The 20,999-nt window shown below is 52.2% G+C and overlaps 1 pseudogene; it reads left to right on the plus strand.

Moving 5' to 3' along the window:
- Window positions 1-8,425: 8,425 nt before the first annotated feature.
- LOC120764637 (serine/threonine-protein kinase pim-1-like) lies at window positions 8,426-17,538 on the plus strand (annotated as a pseudogene).
- The last annotated feature ends 3,461 nt before the right edge of the window (window positions 17,539-20,999 follow it).

Raw genomic sequence — 20,999 nt, forward strand, 5'->3', positions numbered from 1 at the left:
ATGGGACTCACTGAGGGACACGACTCTGAAAGTGTCCCCATGTTCCAGTTAGAGCAGAACACTGCAGGCAGTAATGACAGGTGGGGACAAACAAGGCAAAGGTGTCTCTGATGCTGAGCAAAAATAAATGTGTTTCAGGAATGCAAAGGGCCAAGGCCTGAGCCCCAGCCCCTGCCAAGGCAGATCCTGTCCCTCCCTCAGTGCTCAGGGCTCTTCCCGGGACACTGGGATGTGGGGATGTGCAATGCCAAGGGCAGCACCATGGGACGGCCCCTGCCAGGCTGCTGAGCAGGGACAAGGAGGCAATGAGGCCCCAGGCCTGCCAGGGTCACTTGTCTCCTGCTCATGGCTCAGGCCCAGGGCCAGCAGCCATGGCCCAAGTGCTGCAGGAGTTGGCTGTGTCAGGGCCTTTCAGCTGCTGCCCATCCCTGTGCCCTCTCCAGCCCAGGCTGTCCTACGGTGTCCATGCCCTGCACCTCTGTCCCTGCAGCCTGTCGTCATCCCCCGGCTGCCCCACCTCGCTGGCCCCTTCCTTTGCTGACAGCTCTGTGTCCTGCCTGCCTCTGCCTGGCCACAAAAAGACTTGGGCTGCTCCTGACTCATTCTGAGTGATGTGTTACATCACAGCACTTCCCTGGAAGAAGTGAAATTCTTTCCTCTTTGGTTCCAGTCTGGTCTGCCTCAGCTGCCTTGTGCATTAAGGTTTTTCCTTCTCTGGCTCTTCTCTACTATTTCAAAGGGATTCACCATCTCTGAAACCACCCTTCAATCCCTCCCAAGGCTCTTGTCCCCTGTCCTCAGTCTCCACTCCACTGAGCACAGAGCTCCTTTGTCCAGATATAGTGGTCAGTGCTTGAGGCCACAGGTACCCAGACAAGAAGGATGGTTCTTTTCTATAGGAAGTAAATCACAGAACTCTGATGTTTTGAAGGCAGATGAGAGGCACTCACCCGAGGCCGAGGCGAGACAGATCTGTCTGTCTTTGCAGCTTGTGTATGAAAACCCCTCTTGCATATTTGTGGAGTTTTGGAGGTGAAATTCCATGTTAGCTGTGGGTTCCTAGACCAGAATGACAGTTCTTTTCCACAGGAAGGAAAGGGCAGAGCCCCAGTGTTTCAAAGGCTGATTAGATGCAGCTTCAAGGAAGGCAAGTCCAGTCTGATCTGTTTGTCTTGACAGCTTTTGTCTGGGATCTATCCTTTCATGGATGGAGTTTGGGAGGCCAAATCCTAGTTTTGTCCATGGGCATCTGGAAAAGAAGGACAGTCGTTTTCTACAGGAAGGAAAGTACGGATCTACAGTGGTTCAAAGGCAGATGAGAGGTCACCCTCGGAAACCAAGGGAACATAGACAGTCCTGGGATCTTTTGACTCGGAGCTATATTTGGATATAAGGAATTCTGGAGGCAGATTCCCAATTTTGGCAGTGGACAGCTGGACTTGAAAGATGTTTGGTTTTGGTTTTGTTTTGTTTTTTTTTTTCCATGGGAAGAGAAGCATGGCCCCGCAGTGCTTTGAAAACAAATGAGAAACAGTCCCCAAGAGGCAAGGCCAGGCAGAGATGTCTGTCCTGGCAGGTTTCATACGTGAACAATCCTTGGATATCATCAGATTTGGAGGCAGAATCCCAATTTCGGCCATGGGCACCTGGAGAAGGACAGTTCTTTCCCGCAGGAAGGAAAGCATGGAACTCCAGGGTTTCAGGGACAGATAAGAGGTAGTCATCAACATGTCAAGGTCAGCTGGACTGTTGCCATATTATGTGAGCTTTTGTGAGATGTTTACGGCTCTGACTGAATTTTCCCACAGCTTTCTGATGTAAACATCTTGTTTTTCCACATTCCTTTCTGATGATAGCCAACTGATGGACTTCTAACCTGGTGTCTTGGTTTGGGACAAATTTGGGAGAAGACTCTTGTATAGGATACCTCTAAGGAAGCAAACCCAAGTGGCTCCTCCCTCCAACTGGTCCGGAAAAAAACCCCTTCTTTGGAGAAAAGTGGAAAAAACTATTTTACTAAACAAATGAAGTGCATACAAGTATAAAGAATGAATAGTATGAAACAATAAAACCTCTCTTTCTGAAGTGAGATGGCAAATTGAGAAAGTCCTTGCCATGGGTGTAGCTTGGCTCTCTCTCTCAGTGCCTCTCCTCAGTCCCAGTCTCTCTGCCGCTGCTGGAAAATGCCGAGGTCCAGGCCCCAGTGGGCCGCAGGTGCAGCCCCCAGTGCTCCCCTGGGTTTTCAGTCCAGAGCAGGTTTAAACAGTTCCAAGAAAAAGGAAAAAAAACAGTCCAGGGAACACCTCTGCCCTAGCTAGCTGAAACTAACTAAAAGCAAAACAAGATCTCTGTCCTGCAGTCTCTCCAAGTCTCCGCCGAACACCCCGTCCGCAGAAGGATGTGTAGGAGTCAGGCAGTTTTCTCAAAACAAACTCCGCGCTTCTCCTTGCTCTTAGAACCAGTCTTAAAGGCACAGGACTCAATATACAGCACAAACAGAACAGACGATTGGGGATACAAGCATCATAAAGTTACCCTAGGACATTCCACCCTTTGTATCCCCATATCATCAATTTACTAAAACTAATATATACTCCAGCTCTACACATACATACATCTATATAAAAACAATATCCAATATACAGCTACATACAGTGGCAGTACCATTCAGCACACAGTGATAATTACACACGGTTCTCACCCAACAATCAGATCTCTCTGCGGTACACATCATGTCGTTCCATCTTTTTGCATTACCCACCATGTGCAGCCTGGTCCCTGAGCAAAGACAATCCCACGGATGGGATCTTCCGTACTTGAAGCAGATTTGATCCAAACTGTCTTCCCTAACAAACCTCTTACATGTACTACTGGGACTTTTTCTCTATTTACTGTATGTTGGGACTCAGATTGGGCAGGGCCTGCTCTGTTGGTGGAACCTCGGGTGTTAACTAACCAGGTGGCCTTTGCTAGATGCTGCTCCCAGTTTTTGAATGATCCCCCACCCAGTGCTTTCAGGGTGGTTTTTAGCAGTCCATTGTATCTTTCTATTTTCCCTGAAGCTGGTGCATGATAGGGGATATGGTACACCTACTCAATGCCATGTTCCCTAGCCCAGTTGTTGATGAGGCTGTTCTTGAAATGAGTTCTATTGTCTGACTCAATCCTCTCAGGGGTACCATGCCTCCAAAGAACTTGTTTTTCAAGGCCTAGAATGGTGTTACGGGCCGTAGCGTGAGGCACAGGGTAGGTCTCCAGCCATCCTGTGGTGGCTTCTATTATTGTGAGCAAATAGCGCTTGCCTTGGCGGGTTTGGGGAAGGGTGATGTAGTCAACCTGCCAGGCCTCCCCATACTTATACTTGGACCATTGCCCGCCATACTATAGGGGCTTTACCCACTTGGTCTGTTTGGTGGCAGCACACATCTCACAGTCATGGATAACCTGAGAAATACTGTCCATGGTTAGATCCACCCCTCGGTCTCATGCCCACTTATAGGTGGCATTTCTACCCTGGTGACCTGAGGCATCATGGGCCTATCGAGCTAGAAACAACTCTCCCTTGTGTTGCCAATCTAAGTCTATCTTTGACACTTCTATCTTTGCAGCCTGATCTACCTGCTCGTTGTTTTGGTGCTCCTCATTAGCCCGACTCTTGGGGACATGGGCATTTACATGACGGACTTTGACAGGTAGCTTCTCTAACCGAGTGGCAATGTCCTTCCACTCATCTGCAGCCCAGATAGGTTTTCTCCTACGCTGCCAATTGGCCTTTTTCCACTTCTCCAGCTATCCCCACAGAGCATTGGCTACCATCCACGAATCAGTGTAGAGGTAGAGCTTTGGCCATTTCTCTCTTTCAGCAATGTCCAGAGCCAGTTGAACAGCTTTGAGCTCAGCGAGTTGGCTTGACCCACCTTCTCCTTCAGTGGCTTGTGCAACCTGTCTTGTGGGACTCCATACAGCTGCTTTCCACTTTCGTTTCATCTCAATGATGCGGCAGGAACCGTCAGTGAAAAGAGCATAGCGTGTTTCTTCTGCTGGAAGTTGGTTGTATGGTGGAGCTTCTTCAGCACGTGTCACTTGTTCTTGCTCTTCTTCATCCATGAGACTAAAGTTTTCACTTTCCGGCCAGTTTGTAATTATTTCTAAAATCTCAGGGCGATTTGGGTTTCCAATGCAGGCGCGCTGAGTGATGAGGGCAATCCATTTGCTCTATGTGGCATTGGTGGCATGATGGGTAGAGGGAACTTCTGCTTTGAACATCCATCCCAGCACTGGTAGTCGAGGTGCCAGCAGGAGTTGTGTTTCAGTCTCTACTACTTCTGAGGCAGCTTGAACTCCTTCATAGGCAGCCAAGATTTCTTTCTCTGTGGGAGTGTAGTTGGTTTCAGACCTTTGGTACCTTCGACTCTAGAATCTCAGTGGTCAGCCCCGAGTCTCCCCAGGCCCCTTCTGCCAAAGGCTCTAGGACAGGCCATTGTTCCCGGCTGCTGAGTAGAGCACGTTCTTCACCTCTGGTCTCGTCCTGACTGGGCCAAGGGCCACTGCATGAGCGATCTCCTGCTTGATCTGGGCAAAGGCTTGTTGCTGTTCAGGGCCCCAGTGGAAATCGTTCTTCTTGCAGGTGACCAGGTAGAGAGGGCTCACAATCTGGCTGTACTCAGGAATGTGCATCCTTCAGAAACCTATGGCGCTTAGGAAAGCTTGTGTTTCCTTTTTGTTATTTGGTGGACACATTGCTGTGATCTTGTTGATGACTTCAGTGGGAATCTGACGCCTTCCATCGTGCCACTTTACTCCCAGGAACTGGATCTCTCGAGCAGGTCCCTTAACTTTGCTCTTCTTGATAGCAAAGCCAGCCTTCAGGAGAATTTGGATGATCTTCTCTCCCTTCTCAAACACTTCCATTGCCGTGTTCCCCCACACAATGATGTCATCGATGTACTGTAGATGTTCCGGATACTCACCCTTTTCCAGTGCAGCCTGGATCAGTCCATGGCAGATGGTGGGGCTGTGCTTCCACCTCTGGGGCAATCGGTTCCAGGTGTACTGCACGCCCCTCTATGTGAAGGCAAACTGAGGCCTGCATTCTGCAGCTAGAGGAATGGAGAAAAAGGCATTAGCAATGTCAATTGTGGCGTACCACTTTGCTGCCTTGGACTCCAGCTCGTACTGGAGTTCCAGCATGTCCGGCACAGCAGCACTCAATGGTGGTGTCACTTCGTTCAAGGCACGATAGTCCACAGTCAATCTCCATTCTCCGTCAGACTTGCGCACAGGCCAGATGGGGCTGTTGAAGGGTGAGTGGGTTTTGCTGACCACCCCTTGAGTCTCCAGCTCACGGATCATCTTGTGGATGGGGATCACGGCATCTCAAGTTGTTCTGTACTGTCGGCGGTGCACTATTGAAGTGGCAATTGGCACTTGTTGCTCTTCCACCCTCAGAAGACCTACAGCAGATGGGTTCTCTGATAGTCCAGGCAAGCTATTAAACTGCTTAACACCCTCTGTCTCTACAGCTGCTATCTCGAATGCTTACTTAAATCCCTTTGGGTCTTTGAAATACCCATTTCGGAGGAAGTCTATGCCCAAAATGCATGGAGCTTCTGGGCCAGTCACAATAGGGTGTCTCTTCCACCCATTTCCAGTCAGGCTCACATCAGCCTCCACTAAAGTAAAATCTTGTGAACCCCCTGTCACCCCAGCAATGGAAACAGATTCTTCCCCTACATGTCTTGATGGAAGTAATGTGCACTGTGCACCAGTGTCAACTAAGGCCTCATATTTTTGTGGTTCTGATGTGCCAGGCTAACGAATCCACACAGTCTAAAAAACACGGTTTTCCCTAGCCTCTACCTGGCTAGAGGCAGGGCCCCTCTAAGCCTGATTATCCTTATTTCCCTGGGTAACCGGAGCTGCTTCCTTCTTGCTGGAACTTCCTCTCATAGTCTTGCCATCCAACAATTCATGCAGCCATTGTGTCATAGCATCAGTAGATTCTCCATCACATCTTTTCATGTGTTCTCCACAATCACGCAGGAATGACCACAGCTTAGCCTGTGGGATGCCTTTTCCCTCTCTATCTAGGGAATGTTTGCGTGTGGTGCCAGAGCTCCTAACTTGTACTGCAGAGATCTGGAGAATGTCCTGCTTGAGTTCTTTGTGATTCTCCTCCATCTTGTCTGCTAATCCCCACACCTGTGTTTCCAGAGCTGCAATTCTTGCATGTGTTGGACCATGCACAGCATCTGCATATGTTCGTAGTTTCTTCGCCATATCAAGCACGGTCTCCTCTGTCTCATCCCGCTTCATTATTGCTAAAGCAGAGGAGTATTCTTGTGGCCCAAGTCATACAAGTTTTCGCTACATCACAGGTGTACATGGTACCAAGTCGGGGTTCCTAGTGTTTATGTCATCTGAGAAGACAATCTCCGCCACTGCCATTTCCCTCAAGCGCTGGATCCCTTGTTCAATGGTTTTCCACCGGGTTTGCTGCATATAGAGATCGTCGGCACACAGATATCTTTGTGCCACACTTCCCAGGACCCGTTCCCAGAGACTGCAAGGACTAGCCTCCCTCATCATTTCTTGGTCAATAACTGGATCATGTGATAGGGATCCAAGATGTCTCGCTTCAGTGCCATCCAGCATTGTAGCCTCGCCTGCAGCATCCCAAAGACGGACTAACAAACTAATTATGGATTCATCAGGTCGTCGAGTATTATCCTTTCTTAGGCCACGAAGGTCCTTCAGGGAAAAGGACTCAATAGTATCTCCTGCTCTTGCAGCAGTTGGTCGGGCTCCTGCTCTTGCAGCAGTTGGTCGGGCTCCTGCTCTTGCAGCAGTTGGTTGGGCTCCTGATCTTGTAGCAGCTGGTTGGGCTCCTGATCATGTGCTAGTTGGTTGGACTCCCGATCTTGTGCTAGTTGATTTGGCTTCCGATTTTGTATCAGTTGGTTCGGCTTCTGACTGTGTATCATCAGTTGCTTCAGCTTCTGATTGTGTGTCAGTTGGTTTGACTCCTGACTGGGTGTCAGGAGGCATTGAGGATCCTTCACCTGAATCATCGTCTACTGGTCGATCGGTTTTGTCCGTGTGCTTCTTTCCCTTCTTTACTGCAGCAACTGCCGGTGTCTTAGCCTCACTGTCTGGTTTAGCTGCAGCCTGAGTGACTGATTTATCTCCCTGCTCCCTTGCCTCTATCTGCTGCCCTACAGTGTTTAGCAGTGTGCGACTCATTCTAGAAAAGCTATAAACCATATAGAGGAAAGTCACCAGGTGAAATACTAGGAAGGTGGTGTCTTTAACATTCAGGAGACGCTGAACCTTCTCCAAAAGTGATGTAACTGACTCAAAAGAGAAGAAGGAAAGAAGAGGCTGAAGAGCCTCATCCCCTACTCCTCCTCTAACAAACTGGGTGCAATTGTTGATAAATCCCCAAAACATGCTGCTGGAACTAGGACGCAGGGTAGGACGAAAAAACCATAAACTGAACATACCCAGAACAAACTCCAGTATCTTTATAAGCTTCTTGTAAACCGTAATCACCGAACCCAGCAAAATAACTATTCTAATTTGTGCATCCCTAGTGTAAAAGCTGTATGTTAGGGACAATATTGGAGCTATTTCTGGGTAAGAAAACAAACCTAGGGACCAGAAAGGTATTAAAACCTCAAAAAAGCCTAGGGAACAGAAATGCAGAAAAGACTCTATTCTAAGAGACATTAGGAATTCAAGAAGCAACATGGCCACTGACTGTTTAATCCCCACCCAAAGGACAACCAAAAAATGCAGTTAATAATAATCAATACAAGTTTTTTCCACTCTCTCGAGCCCCGCAGTGGGCGCCAGTTAGAAATATGTCCTGGTTTGGGACAAATTTGGGAGAAAACTCCTGTATAGGATCCCTCCAAGGAAGCAAACCCACGTGGCCCCTCCCTCCAACCGGTCCGGAAAAAAACCCAAAACCCTCTTTGGAGAAAAGTGGAAAAAACTATTTTACTAAACAAATGAAGTGCATACAAGTATAAAGAATGAATAGTATGAAACAATAAAACCTCTCCTTCTGAAGTGAGATGGCAAATTGAGAAAGTCCTTGCCGTGGGTGTAGCTCGGCTCTCTCTCTCAGTGTCTCCTCAGTCCCAGTCTCTCCGGCGCTGCTGGAAAATGCCAAGGTCCAGGCCCCGGTGGGCTGCAGGTGCAGCCCCCAGTGCTCCCCTGGGTTTTCAGTCCAGAGCAGGTTTAAACAGTTCCAAGAAAAAGGAAAAAAACAGTCCAGGGAAATTCTCTGCCCTAGCTAGCTGAAACTAACTCAAAGCAAAGAAAAAAAAATCTGTCCTGCAGTCTCTCCAAGCCTCTGCCGAACACCCCGTCCGCAGAAGAATGTGGAGGAGTCAGGCAGTTTTCTCAAAACAAACTCCGCGCTTCTCCTTGCTCTTAGAACCAGTCTTAAAGGCACAGGACTCAATATACAGCACAAACAGAACAGACAATTGGGGATACAGGCATCATAACGTTACCCTAGGACACAAGGGAAATACAGGTTGCATATTAGGAAAAAGAAGGTGTGATAAAATATTGGAATGATCTGCCTGGGGAGGTGGTGGCAGCACCATCCCTGCAGGTGTTTGAAAAAAGTTTGGATGTTACACTCAGTGCCATGGTTTTGTTGAGGTGTTAGGGCATGGGTTGGACTCGATGATCTTGAAGATCTCTTCCAAGCTAGTGATTCCATGATTCTGTCAATTGTTAGGGAATACAAGCCTGCCTGAAGGCAGAGAAAGAATCTCCAGAGTCTGCAGCCAGAAGTGGAGAGTTGTGTGATAATCATTCCAACACTGCATGGACATCTTCAAAGTGATCCAGAACACAAAAATGGGCTGAAAGAGGGAATTTGTGTCTGTGTTCAGTTTAGATGTTTCTACATCTGATGCACTGATAGAAATCAAGAGTACAGTCAGTTCACTGGAAGCAGCAGAACAAGCTCTCAGAGCAGATGACAGAAAGAAACTGAAAAGGAAAAATGCAGGGAATGACTTGGTGGACTTGATCTGTAAAGAAGGGTCATGTTTTCCTAATAATTTCCCATCCATTGCCTCTGCTTTTGTCCTTCCTAACAAGGGATTTGCATCTCAGATTTCCCATGAAATGAGAATCCTGAACTTGTGGAACTGCCTGAAAGATGCCCTGTTCCTCTGCAGGAACACTCAAACTGGAACAAGAGCCTGAACCCTGTCTTGGGAAACCTCCTCCCAGCTGGAATTTGTGCTCTGCTGGGAGAGGAGGAGGAGGAGGAGGAGGAGGGAGAGAACGGTGGGCGCTGTGTGTCAGGAGCAGGAGGTTTGGGCCGCAGGACATTCCGCCTGTGCCGCTGCCCCGCAATTGGCGGCCGTGCCCGGGGCTCTGGGCCTGGCCCCGCGTGCGCTGAGCTCCCGACACTGCGGGAGCTCCCCGGGCTGGGCTCAGGTTCTGCTGGGACTGGGCAGCAGGCTGGGCTCCAACTGGCATCAGCAGCAGCTGGAAATACCTCTGGGCATCTCCACTTTGTGCTGCTGCTCGGAAGAAATGATGAAGCGAGTTGAGAAGTTCTCATTCTTTTTTTTTCTTCTGGTGGATTTTTTCATTTTATTTAACTCTCCAGAAGCAATTTCTGATGGCCTCTGTCAATTGATTCTATTTCAGCAGCACAAGCATCAGGGCTGTTTTTGGGCACTGCAAATGTGGCCTGTGTGGCTTTAACTCTCCTCAGCTTTGAGCTCAGGGACCTGTGAACATTTGGAGATCTGCTACTCATGATGCCAGAGTTCCCTGTCACAAAGGCACTCTAAATGGCACCAATCGAAAGAGGCAATTGCAGTTTTATGGATAAAATTCAAGTGGCAAGCAGAAGAGGGGCAAGAGCAGCCATGATCTACAATTCCCAAGGCAAAGGCAGCAGCAGCCTCCTGCTGTCACCTCAGGGTGAGTAAAACAGTGCTGAAAACAGCGCTGGAACCCGATCCTTCCTTTCTCTGAAGGCTGGCTCAGGGCAGCACAGCCAGGCCCGGAGGAATCAGGGCTGTTTGTGGGTGATTGTTGCCCTACTCCAGAAATTCAGCTGGAAAATCCCCTGGGAAGCCGAGGCAGGAGCAGGTGGGAAGGGGCCGGCGCTGCTGCTGCTCCTGCCCGGGAGCCCCGGCTGGGCCGGGCCGGCGCCCGCTGCGCTGCGGCTCCTGCTGCTGCCAGAGCCGGGCGGGACTCGGGGACAGGGAATGGACACGGGGGGACAGCAAAGGCCTGGGCGGCTGCAGGGATGTTGGCGCTGGGGCCAGCGCCAGCACACAGCTTCAGCCGCAATGAACCCCGAGGGAAACGCTGGGGAAAGGCTCCATTTCAGCCTTTCTTTACTCATGGCTGGGAAGGGACCGAAATCAAAGGAGAACAAGCAGGGCCCGACCCCTTCTCCTTTGGGAGGAGCCCCGTGCCTGGGGCTGTGAGGAGCTGTGAGGGGCTGTGAGGGACCTTGAGGGGGAAAAGGGTCTCTGAGAGGCTGTGGGAGGCCAGGCACTTCATTGAACCAAGGGTCCATTATGACACTGCGGAACCAGCCACACAGGTGACATTTGCAGTGCCCAAAAACAGCCCTGATGCTTGTGCTGCTGAAATAGAATCAATTGACAGAGGCCATCAGAAATTGCCTCTGGAGAGTCAAATAAAATTAAAAAATCAACCAGAAGAAAAAGAAACGAGAACTTCTCAACTCGCTTCATCGTTGCTTCTGAGCAGCAGCCCAAAGTGGAGATGCCCAGAGGTATTTCCAGCTGCTGCTGATCCCAGTTGGAGCCCAGCCTGCTGCCCAGTCCCAGCAGAACCTGAGCCCAGCCCGGGGAGCTCCCGCAGTGTCGGGAGCTCAGCGCACGCGGGGCCAGGCCCAGAGCCCCGGGCACGGCCGCCGATTGCGGGGCAGCGGCACAGGCGGAATGTCCTGCGGCCCAAACCTCCTGCTCCTGACACACAGCGCCCATCGTTCTCCCCCTCCTCCTCCTCCTCCTCCTCCTCTCCCAGCAGAGCACAAATTCCAGCTGGGAGGAGGTTTCCCAAGACAGGGTTCAGGCTCTTGTTCCAGTTTGAGTGTTCCTGCAGAGGAACAGGCCATCTTCAGGCAGTTCCACAAGCTCAGGATTCTCATTTCATGGGAAATCTGAGATGCAAATGGCCTTGTTAGGAAGGACAAAAGCAGAGGGAATGGATTGGAAATTATTAGGAAAATGTGACACTTCTTTACAGATCAAATCCACCAAGTCATTCCCTGTATTTCCCCTTTTCAGATTCTTTCTGTCATCTGCTCTGAGAGCTTGTTCTGCTGCTTCCAATGAACTGATTGTACTCTTGACTTAGATCAGTGCATGACATGTAGAATCATCAAAACTGAACACAGGAACAAATTCCCTCTTTCAGCCCATTTTCACGTTCTGGATCACTTTCGAAATGTCCATGGTGTTGTTGAAATGATTATCACACAACTCTCCACTTCTGGCTGCAGACTATGGAGATTCTTTCTCTGCATTCAGCCAGGCTTGTACTCCCTAACAATTCACAGAATCACGGAATCACTATATTGGAAGAGATCTTCAAGATTATTGAGTCCAACCCATGCCCTAACACCTCAACAAAACCATGGCACTGAGTGTAACATCCAAACTTTTTTCAAACACCTGCAGGGATGGTGCTGCCACCACCTCCCCAGGCAGATCATTCCAATATTTTATCACACCTTCTTTTTCCTAATATGCAGCCTGTATTTCCCTTGACACAGCTTCAGACTGTGTCCTCTCATTCTGTCGGTTGCTGCCTGGAGAAAGAGACCAACCCCCAGCTGACTACGACCACCCTTCAGGAAATTGTAGAGAGAGATACGGCCACCTCTGAGTCTCCTTTTCTCCAGGATAACCAACAACAGCTCCCTCAGTTGTTCCTCACAGGACTTGTGTTCCAAATCTTTCACCAGCCTTCTTGCCCTCCTCTGGATGCACTCAAGTGTCTCAACGTCCTTCCTAAACTGAGGGCCCAGAACTGGACACAGCACTCCAGGTGTGGCCCCACCAGTGCCGAGTACAGGGGAAGAATGACCTCCCTGCTCCTGCTGGCCACACCATTCCTGATCCAGGCCAGGTGCCATTGGCCTTCTTGGCCCCCTGGGCACACTGCTGGCTCATGTCCAGCCTGCTGTCCATCAGTGGAACAGGTCCCTTTCTGCCTGGGCACTGTCCAGTCACACTGTCCCCAGACTACAACATTGCAGGGGGTATTGTGCCCAAAATGCAGGACGCTGCACTTGGACTTATTAAACCTCATCTTATTGGACTCTGCCCACCCATCCAACGGTTCCAGGTCTCTCTGCAGAGCCCTCCTACCTTCCAACAGATCTACACATGCTCCCAGCTTGGTGTCATCTGCAAATTTGCTAAGGAAAGACTCATTACCCTCATCCATGTCGTCAATAAGAATCCTGAACAGAGCTGGCCCCAGCACAGACCCCTGAGGAACACCACTGGTGACTGGCTGCCAGCTGCATGCAGCACCGTTCCCCATCACTCTCTGGACCCGGCCATGCAGACAGTTCTTAACCCAGCAAAGAGTGCTCCTGTCCAAGCCGTGGGCTGCCAGCTTTTCCAGGAGTGTGCTGTGGGAGACAGTGCCAAAGGCCTTGCTGAAGTCCAAATACACAACATCCACAGCATTCCCACATCCACCAGGTGGGTCACCTGGTCATAAAAGGAGAGCAGGCTGGTCAAACACGACCTTCCCCTCCTAAACCCATGCTGCCTGGGTCTGATACCCTGGCCATCCTGCAGGTGCTGTGTGATGACACTCAATATAAACTGCTCCATGACCTTACCGGGTACTGAGGTCAGGCTGACTGGCCTCTAATTACCAGGATCCTCCTTCCCACCCTTCTTGAGAATGGTGTCACATTGGCCAGCTTCCTGTCACCTGGAACCTCACCAGTGAGCCCTGTTGGTAAATGATGGAGAGCAGCTTTGCAGGCTCATCTGCCAGCTCCCTCATCACCTTGGGATGGATCCCATCTGGGCCCATAGATTTATGAACATCCAAGCATCTCAGCAGTTCTCTGACTGCCTCCTCCTGGATAACAGGGGGACCATTCTGCTCCCTGACACCATCTACCAGCCCAGGAGGGCAGTTGTCCTGAGGACAAGCTGTCTTCCCACTAAAGACTGAGGCAAAGAAGGCATCAAGCACTTCTGCCTTCTCCTCATCTGCAGTTACTGAGTTCCCTTGCACATCCAGCAGAGAACAAAAGTTGGTGTTACCCTTCCTTTGCCTCTAATATATTTGTAAAAACATTTTTTATTATCCTTTACAAAAGCTGTCAAATTAAGTTTGAACTGAGCTTTGGCCACCCTACTGTTTTATCTACATGCCCTAGCAACTCTCTTAAATATCTCCTGAGAGACCTGACCCTCCTCCAAAAGATGATACAACCTCTTTTTATTCCTAAGATCTTTCAAAACCCTGTTGCCCATCCAGGATGGACGTTTGCCTCGTCAGCTCATCTTTCAGCACACAGTCTGTTCCTCTGCCCTCAAGATCTCTGCTTTGAAGCATGCCCACCCTTCCTGGAGTCCTTTGTTTTGAAAGGCTGCTTCCCAAGGAACTCGCTGAATAAGTCTCCTAAAGAGGCCAAAGTCTGCCCTCCTGAAGTTTAGTGTAAAAGTCTTATTGATGTTCCTCCTGATTTCACCCAATATCGAAAACTCTCTCATTTCTTGATCACTCTGTCCCAAGCATCCTCCAACCACCACATCTCCCACCTTTCCTTCCCTATTTGCAAACAACAGGTCTAACATAGTCCATCCCCTGGTGGGCACACACCAGCTGTGACAACAGGTTGTTCTCCACACACTCCAAAACCTTCCTGCACTGCCTCTTTTCTGCTGTATGGAGATCCCAGCAGATGTCTGGTAGGTTAAAGTCACCTACAAAAACAGGGGCTGGTGATCCTGAAACATTCTCCAGCTGCTTATAGAATAAGTTGTCCACCTCTTCTTCTTCCTGTCAGGTTTGACAATAACAGATTCCCAGTAGGTACCACTGGAACCCTGTCCTGTTTTATTAGGGGAGAACAGTAACAATGAAAACCTTACCAATGGCACAACTCCCCAGCCCACAAGGAAAAGAAAGAACAAGTTGTCATGTTTATCAAATATTTTTCTTGCTTTGCTGCAAGACTCCTGCTGCATGCACAGTGTGGAAAGCCAAGGGAAGCTGCAGCTGGTGGCACAGCTTGTGCCAGAAGCTGCACCTCATTCTCCAGGAAAGTTTCTTGGAAAGAGCAAATGGGATTGTGGAGCAAATTCTGGGAAAACTGAAAGAGCTTTTAAGAAATGAAAAGAAAATGGAAAGAAACATTCCAAGATGTTTTTCTCTATTTATTTCTATGCTCCCCTTTTCCGTCTTGCACTACTTCTCCATCCCATCAATTCCAAATGGAACTCAACTCTAAGATCCATGAGTTGGCAAATTTCAGACACTGTAAAATACCATGAGTTACACCCAGTTTGCCTTCCCCTGTTTTTCTTGGAAAGCAATGCTGGAGACACAGGTGCAGTGCTTGGGTCAGGTACAAATGCTGCATTCAGGGAATGTGCTCTGACAGTGTCTGACCCTCAGCAGGGACAATGCACAGCATCAGCCAAGGGGATTCCTGTGCCACCGTGCAGGAGTCAAGACTCTGGGTCTTGGCTCAACACTGCAAAGTTCCCGTGTCTGGACAGGCTCAGGGGCTGCCCCCGGGGAGCGCGGGGCTCGGCGCAGGGCTGAGCGGGCAACGGACAAACGGACACTGGGAAAAACGGCCCCGGGGCTTCAGTTGCAGCAGCAGCAGCAGCAGCAGCAGCAGCAGCAGCAGCAGCAGCAACAGCGGCATAAGCCAAAGAGGAGATTTTGTCGACTCCCTCCTGCTTCTTCCCTCCCTCTCCCTCAGTCCCGCACACTATCCCGCAGTCCCGCACCCTCTCCCGGTCTCCCTTTCCCGGTGTCCCCCTCCTCTCCCAGTCTTCCTCTCCCCTGCCGGGCCGGGCCATGCCCCCAGCCCGCCCCCGGCCCCGGGCGTCCCGCCGCGGTCTCCCCTCGGCCCGGCTCTGGCCGTACTGGCGGTGGCGATGCTGGGCGGGCATCAGTGCCTGGAGCCAAGGGGGCATCGCTGCCCTTTGGCTGCACCTGAGCCATGCTCGGCCCCGGCCCCGGCCCCGGCCCCTGCCCCGGCCCCGGCCCCGGCCCCGGCCCCGGCTCCTCCCGGGCCCCGCAGAGGACACACGCGGCGCAGCCGCTCCCGCCGCCTCCGCTGCGGCTTCCCCGGCCCGAGCTCCGCCGCTCGGCAGCGCGGCCGCCGGCCCCGAGCCGCCGCTGTCGCGTCCCAAGGAGCGAACGCCTGGGGATGCCCGGCCCGGGGCGGTTGAGGGGCGCTCGGGGGCCGTTCCTGGCCCCGGGCCGAGCGCTGACAGCCGCGTCTCGCCGGCAGGGAAGGCGCAGCACGGCCTCAAGGAGCAGTACCGAGTGGGGTCGCTCCTGGAGCGCGGCGGCTTCGGCAGCGTCTTCGCGGCGACGCGGCTCTCGGACGGCGCCCCGGTGAGCGGCGGGGCCGGCGGCGGGCGCAGGAGATGGAGGATGGGGCTGGGCAGGGCGGGTGCTGAGCTCATCCCGCTGCTCCCCTTGGTTTGCAGGTGGCCATCAAAAGGGTGCCACGGAACCGCGTCCGGCACTGGGACCAGCTGGTGAGTGAGCGGGGCCAGCGGGAGAAGCCGGGGCGTGCTGGGCGGGGATGAGCCGAGCCCCGGCAGGGTGGAAGCCCCAAGGATGCCTGGAGGGAGAGAGGGCGTGGGGCCAGCGCAGGGTGCAGAGCATCCCGGGCTGGGTGAGGGCTTCCCCAGCCCTGGCACGGCATCAGCCTCACTAACGGCATCGTGCTCCTCCCGCAGCCCAACGGCACCAGCGCACCACTGGAGATCGTGCTGCTGCACAAGGTCTCCACTGGCTTCCCTGGTGTCGCCCAGCTGCTGGAGTGGCTTGAGCTCCCCAATGACATCGTCATGGTGCTGGAGCGCCCGGAACGATGTCAGGACCTCCGGCATTTCATTCGGGCACGGGGGTTCCTGTCCGAGGAGGTGGCGCGGGAGCTATTCCGCCAGGTGCTGGAGGCCGTGCAGCACTGCACCAGCTGCGGGGTCCTGCACAGGGACATCAAACCAGAGAACATCCTGGTTGACCTGGCCACCGGGCAGGCGAAATTAATCGACTTTGGCTGTGGCACCTACCTGCAAGACACGGCCTACACTCACTTTGCAGGTGAGCCAACAGAGGGGTGTGCTCCCAGTTCTGGACATCTCCTGGCCCAACACCTCATGACCCAACCTGGGTGTAGCAGCAGGGATTCTCCCTTTTGCTGCCAGTCATGGCATTGAGTCTTCAGCCAAGTTGCTTTTGAGCAGGGACAGGTGGGAGTCAGCTTCCAGCCGTGCTGGCAGCCTTTTCCAGCCACTCTGGCCAGGACTGGGGCTGGGACTGGGGCAGCCAGCCTGACAGAAACACCCGTGTGTGGGGGTGGCAGAGAGGGGTGGAGCCAGAACCTGTGCAGCAGCCAGTTTGGTGTGCAGGTGAGAAAGGGCTTGCACTGCTCCACTCGCCTGGTTTGCCTTGGCTTCAGATTTTTTTGGGGCAATGCAGGCAGGGAGGATGAAGGCATGATTTTTCCCCAGCACTGAATGGGATTTTCGTTGTCATGGTTGGGCATTGCCAAAACCTACACTGCCCTCTTCCAACACCAGTGGCTTCTTTTCTCACCCCAGGGTTGTCCACAAGTCCCAGGTGCTGGTGAGAGGGCAGCGGGTCACACCACGTGCCACTGGGGCAGCCTCCGCATGCCCAGGGATGCTGGGGCCAGGCTCTGGGAGCAGCAGCATCCCCCTGATGAGCTCCATCTGTATTCCATAGGAACACCGTCATACAGTCCCCCGGAATGGACCCACTTTGGCTGGTACTACGGCAAGCCAGCTACCATCTGGTCCCTGGGCATCCTGCTGCACCAGATGGTCTGCGGGGAGCACCCTTTCAGGAAGGGCCAGAACATCAGCTGGGACCATCAGCTCTCGCTGCCACAATGGCTCTCTCAAGGTGGATCCTCATCTCTGGGCATGGGGGCAATACCAGTGCTGGGAGACAGCAGCGGGCTGATGAGCATCCTGCTCTGGCAGCTGCTGAGGAGGTGGCACATGTCCTGCTCTCCTGCTCTCCTCCAAAACAGGGAATTGATGGGAAAGTTTAGGCCCAGCTCTGAGCACATCCAGCATGGCCTGGGCATGGGAATAGTGGGGCAAAGCAGACAGGAGCCTTCTCCAACTGACCGGCGCTTTCTGGTTTCTCTCCCCAGAGTGCCAAGATCTTATAAAGTGGTGCTTATCCATGCCAGATGTAGAAAGGCCCTCATTAGAAGACCTCTTCTGTGATCCTTGGATGCAGGATATTCATCTGCCATAGAAGATGGGAGAGAGCCACAGGCACCCTTTGATGCAGGGCCCAGGTAAGTTACAGCTGCACACATGCCTTGGCAATCAGAAGCAAAGAAACCCAGACTTTTTTCTGCTGTCTGTGTCACTGCACTGGGATCATCAGATGGGAACACGCAGCCCTTGTGCTGGAGCTGAGCGTGTCTGCCCAGCACTGGTGGCTGCCATCCCAGCTGGTTTGGCTTGTCCTGGTTCACTGACAGCTGGGGCCCTGGGCAGAACACTGACAGCCTGGTCTCACCCCCAGGGCAAGGAGAAGGAGCCCCTGGAGGAGCTGTACCAGGTGGGGCTGCTGCTGCTGGAGACAGCGAGGATGACATCAAGGATGACAACCTCTTCCTCGACCTGGCCAGCACAAAGCTGAAGTTGATGGACTTTGATTCTGGAACCTTCTTCAAAGCCAGGCTCCACAGTGAATTTGCAGATGAGTCCACATACAGGGGGATGCTCCCAGATTTGGGCATTGCACACCCTGGCCAGGAACCAAAGGTTCCCCCTTTGCCAGGGCTGATGCAACTGATTCTTCAGTGGGCTGCCAGGCTGATTTTTGTCAGGGCTGGGGCCATGGGCTGGGGTGGTTACAAAATGGGAGTTGGCTCCTGGCCCTGCCAACAGCCCCCACCACCCACCGTGCCCTGGGCTGGGGCTGGGGCAGCCAGCCCGACACAAACAAACCCCCATGGCAGGAGCAGAGGTGGGACTCCAGCACTTGTGCCCCGGTGCTTTGCTTTGCAGTCAAGGAAGGGCTTGAGCTGCTCCACTCCCCTTGTTTGCTTTGGGATCACCATCACTTTTGGGGGGCAGTGCAGGGGGGAAGGAGAAAGCATGGGCTTCCCTCACCCATGGGTGGGTTTTTCCTTAGCATGCAGGGGTTGGGCCTTCCTCAAGCTGTGACTAACATAAGATATTTTATCTTTTCCCTTGTTTCCCCTTTTTGTCTGTAATCTATTTTTCTTAATTTGTTGTTTGTTTTTCTAAAGGAAGCCTTCCAGGCAGTGTCCAGTCTGGATGGGGAAGTGCTTGGGACCAGCTGTGGCATGGATGGGCCGTGCCCTAGGAGAAGGCTGAGGACATCCTTTGGGAGCAGCTTTTCTTCCAGTGGCAGATGGCGTGAGGTGGGTCCCCATCTTCTTGGCATGGGTGGGATAAGAGCTTTTGGGAGATGGCAGCGAGCACAGGAGCATCCTGCTCTGGGCAGCTGCTGAGGAGGTGGATGTGCCATGGCTGGCTGCAGGCTGGGCACATGTCCTGCCCTCCTGCTCTGCTGCCAAAGGCAGCAATGATGGGCAGCTTTGGGCACCGCTCTGAGCACGGCCAGCATTGCCTGGGCACCGCAGGCGGCTGGGACAAGGGCACAGGAGCCTTCAGCTGATGGGCGGTTTCTGCTTTCTCTCCTTGCAGCCGGGCTCTGCGGATGCTGAGGCTGCTCTGGGCTCTGCCAGGGCTCTGCTGGAGCTCAGCACCGGAATCAGCCAAAGAAGAAACGGTGTGACCTGCAGCAGAGACTTGCTTGAACATCTTGGCAGTGCTGCTCAAGTTTGGAGAATGTACATCTCCAAGGGAAAACATGACATCTCCCCTAAATTAAACCTTTTCAATACCTTGTGAAATGAAATCAATCTAGGATGACCCTAAATGACATTTTTCATCTTGCTCAAGCTGTAGCTCAGCCCTTCCCTGAACAGTTCTCTCCCCCAGCTGCCTTTTACTTCACAACTGCTCCCTCCTTTCCCCCAGTGAGTTCCCAGCCCATCACAGTCTCTGTCACACTGTTGCCTTCCTTGATGCCCCTCACCATGAGGGAGGCCGAGTCCCAGGCTTAGGGACTCATCCTGTCCCTGGCAGAAGAACAGCAATGTCTCAGAGGTACAGTGGCATTTTAGTGTCATTCAGAGCTGCTCTCCAGCCCTCAGCTCTCCTCACTGCTGAGTTCCCTCTCCCTTTTCCTCACCCTTCCAGCAGCATGAGCTCTGTGAATCCCCCTGAGCCTCCCCTCTCTTCCCAGCTCACCCACCCTGCTCAGTTAGACTAAAGCTGAAGCTTCTTTGTCTCCTCTGGTACACACCAGTGCAGTCCCCTCTGCGCAGAGCCCCAGCCCCAGAGCACAGCACACAGCAGTGCAGTCCGGGCTGGACCAGCTGCCCTGCGCCCCTGGCTTGGCTGTTTGTGGCACCTAAATGCTCCCTGTTTCCAGCTCTCCCTGCAGGATGGCCCCAGGGCAGAGCCCAGCCGGGCTCCCACTGCATCCCCTGGAGCCTGGGGAAGACAGTGGTGCCAGAGCTGAGCTTCATGGGGAGCACCCAGAGCTGTGGCTTGCAGTCAGTGTTTGCAAGGGTTGTGTTCTCATGTCCTGCAGCTTGTGGGGAAAGGGTCTGTGTGTGCCCGGGGCTCTTGCATGTCTCTGTATCCATGGATAGAAGGGTCTGTGTGTGCCAGGGGCTCTTGCATGTCTCTGTATCCATGGATAGAAGGGTCTGTGTGTGCCAGGGGCTCTTGCATGTCTCTCTATCCATGGACAGAAGGGTTTGTCTGTTCAAGGGTTTCTATAATGTCTTTGTCCTCTTCGGTATGGAATGAACACTGAGAGTGAAAGTGTCAGTCACATTGCTTGCACACTCCTTCCTTTCAGTACAAGACACATCAGTGCACACCCCCATGTACAGACACATTAAAACGATAAGAATGCATAGAGATTTCCCACAGAGCTCTAACTTTGGCATAACTCACTTGTGAGCTGGTGGCCAGGGGATTTTTTTTCCCAGCTCTGTGTGAATAGGTGTCCAGGAGATGAAGGGAGCAGCATTCAGAAGCAGTTTCAGGATGTCTAGGCAGGAAATGGAGCTGACAACCACCCGTGTAACTTGCCATATTCATCAGGATGAGCTGCTGGTTCTTTAGGAATATGGCACAATGGAGACACAAGCCTGGGGAAAATCCCAGCTCTCAGTGGATTTATGCTATGGGGGGTGCAGCAGAAACACTTTGTGTCTGCTCTGGGGGACACAAGGTCCAAAGAGCTGCGATGGCAGAAGGTGACCTGGGCTGGTGGCAGGTTAAGTCCTGTTTCATGACATTCAGAGTGGCACAGGAAAATGCCCCAAGCCCCCCACCCCCCTGATGAAGTATTTGTATTGCTGCACATCCTCAAGGAAAAGCTGCTGTCACACAATCCATTGGGATTTTGAAATTTCATTTGCAATACTTACATCCAAGTTTCTAACTGTAATATTTTTACAATCAAGACACTGTCATGCACAATCCATCTTTCAGTTGCCTATTGCTTCAACCACAATTTAAAATAACTCAATATTGGAAAACTTCCCCAAAATCTCTAAAAGAAGGCAGATGATGGATCCTTGTCACCCGCACAGTTACAAAGTAAATAACTAGTTCTCATTTCAAAATAATCAGTTTCCTTTTTCTTAATCCAAA

Source organism: Hirundo rustica, chromosome 33, assembly GCF_015227805.2.
Source record: "Hirundo rustica isolate bHirRus1 chromosome 33, bHirRus1.pri.v3, whole genome shotgun sequence".
In the NCBI taxonomy this organism is placed as follows: Eukaryota; Metazoa; Chordata; class Aves; order Passeriformes; family Hirundinidae; genus Hirundo; species Hirundo rustica.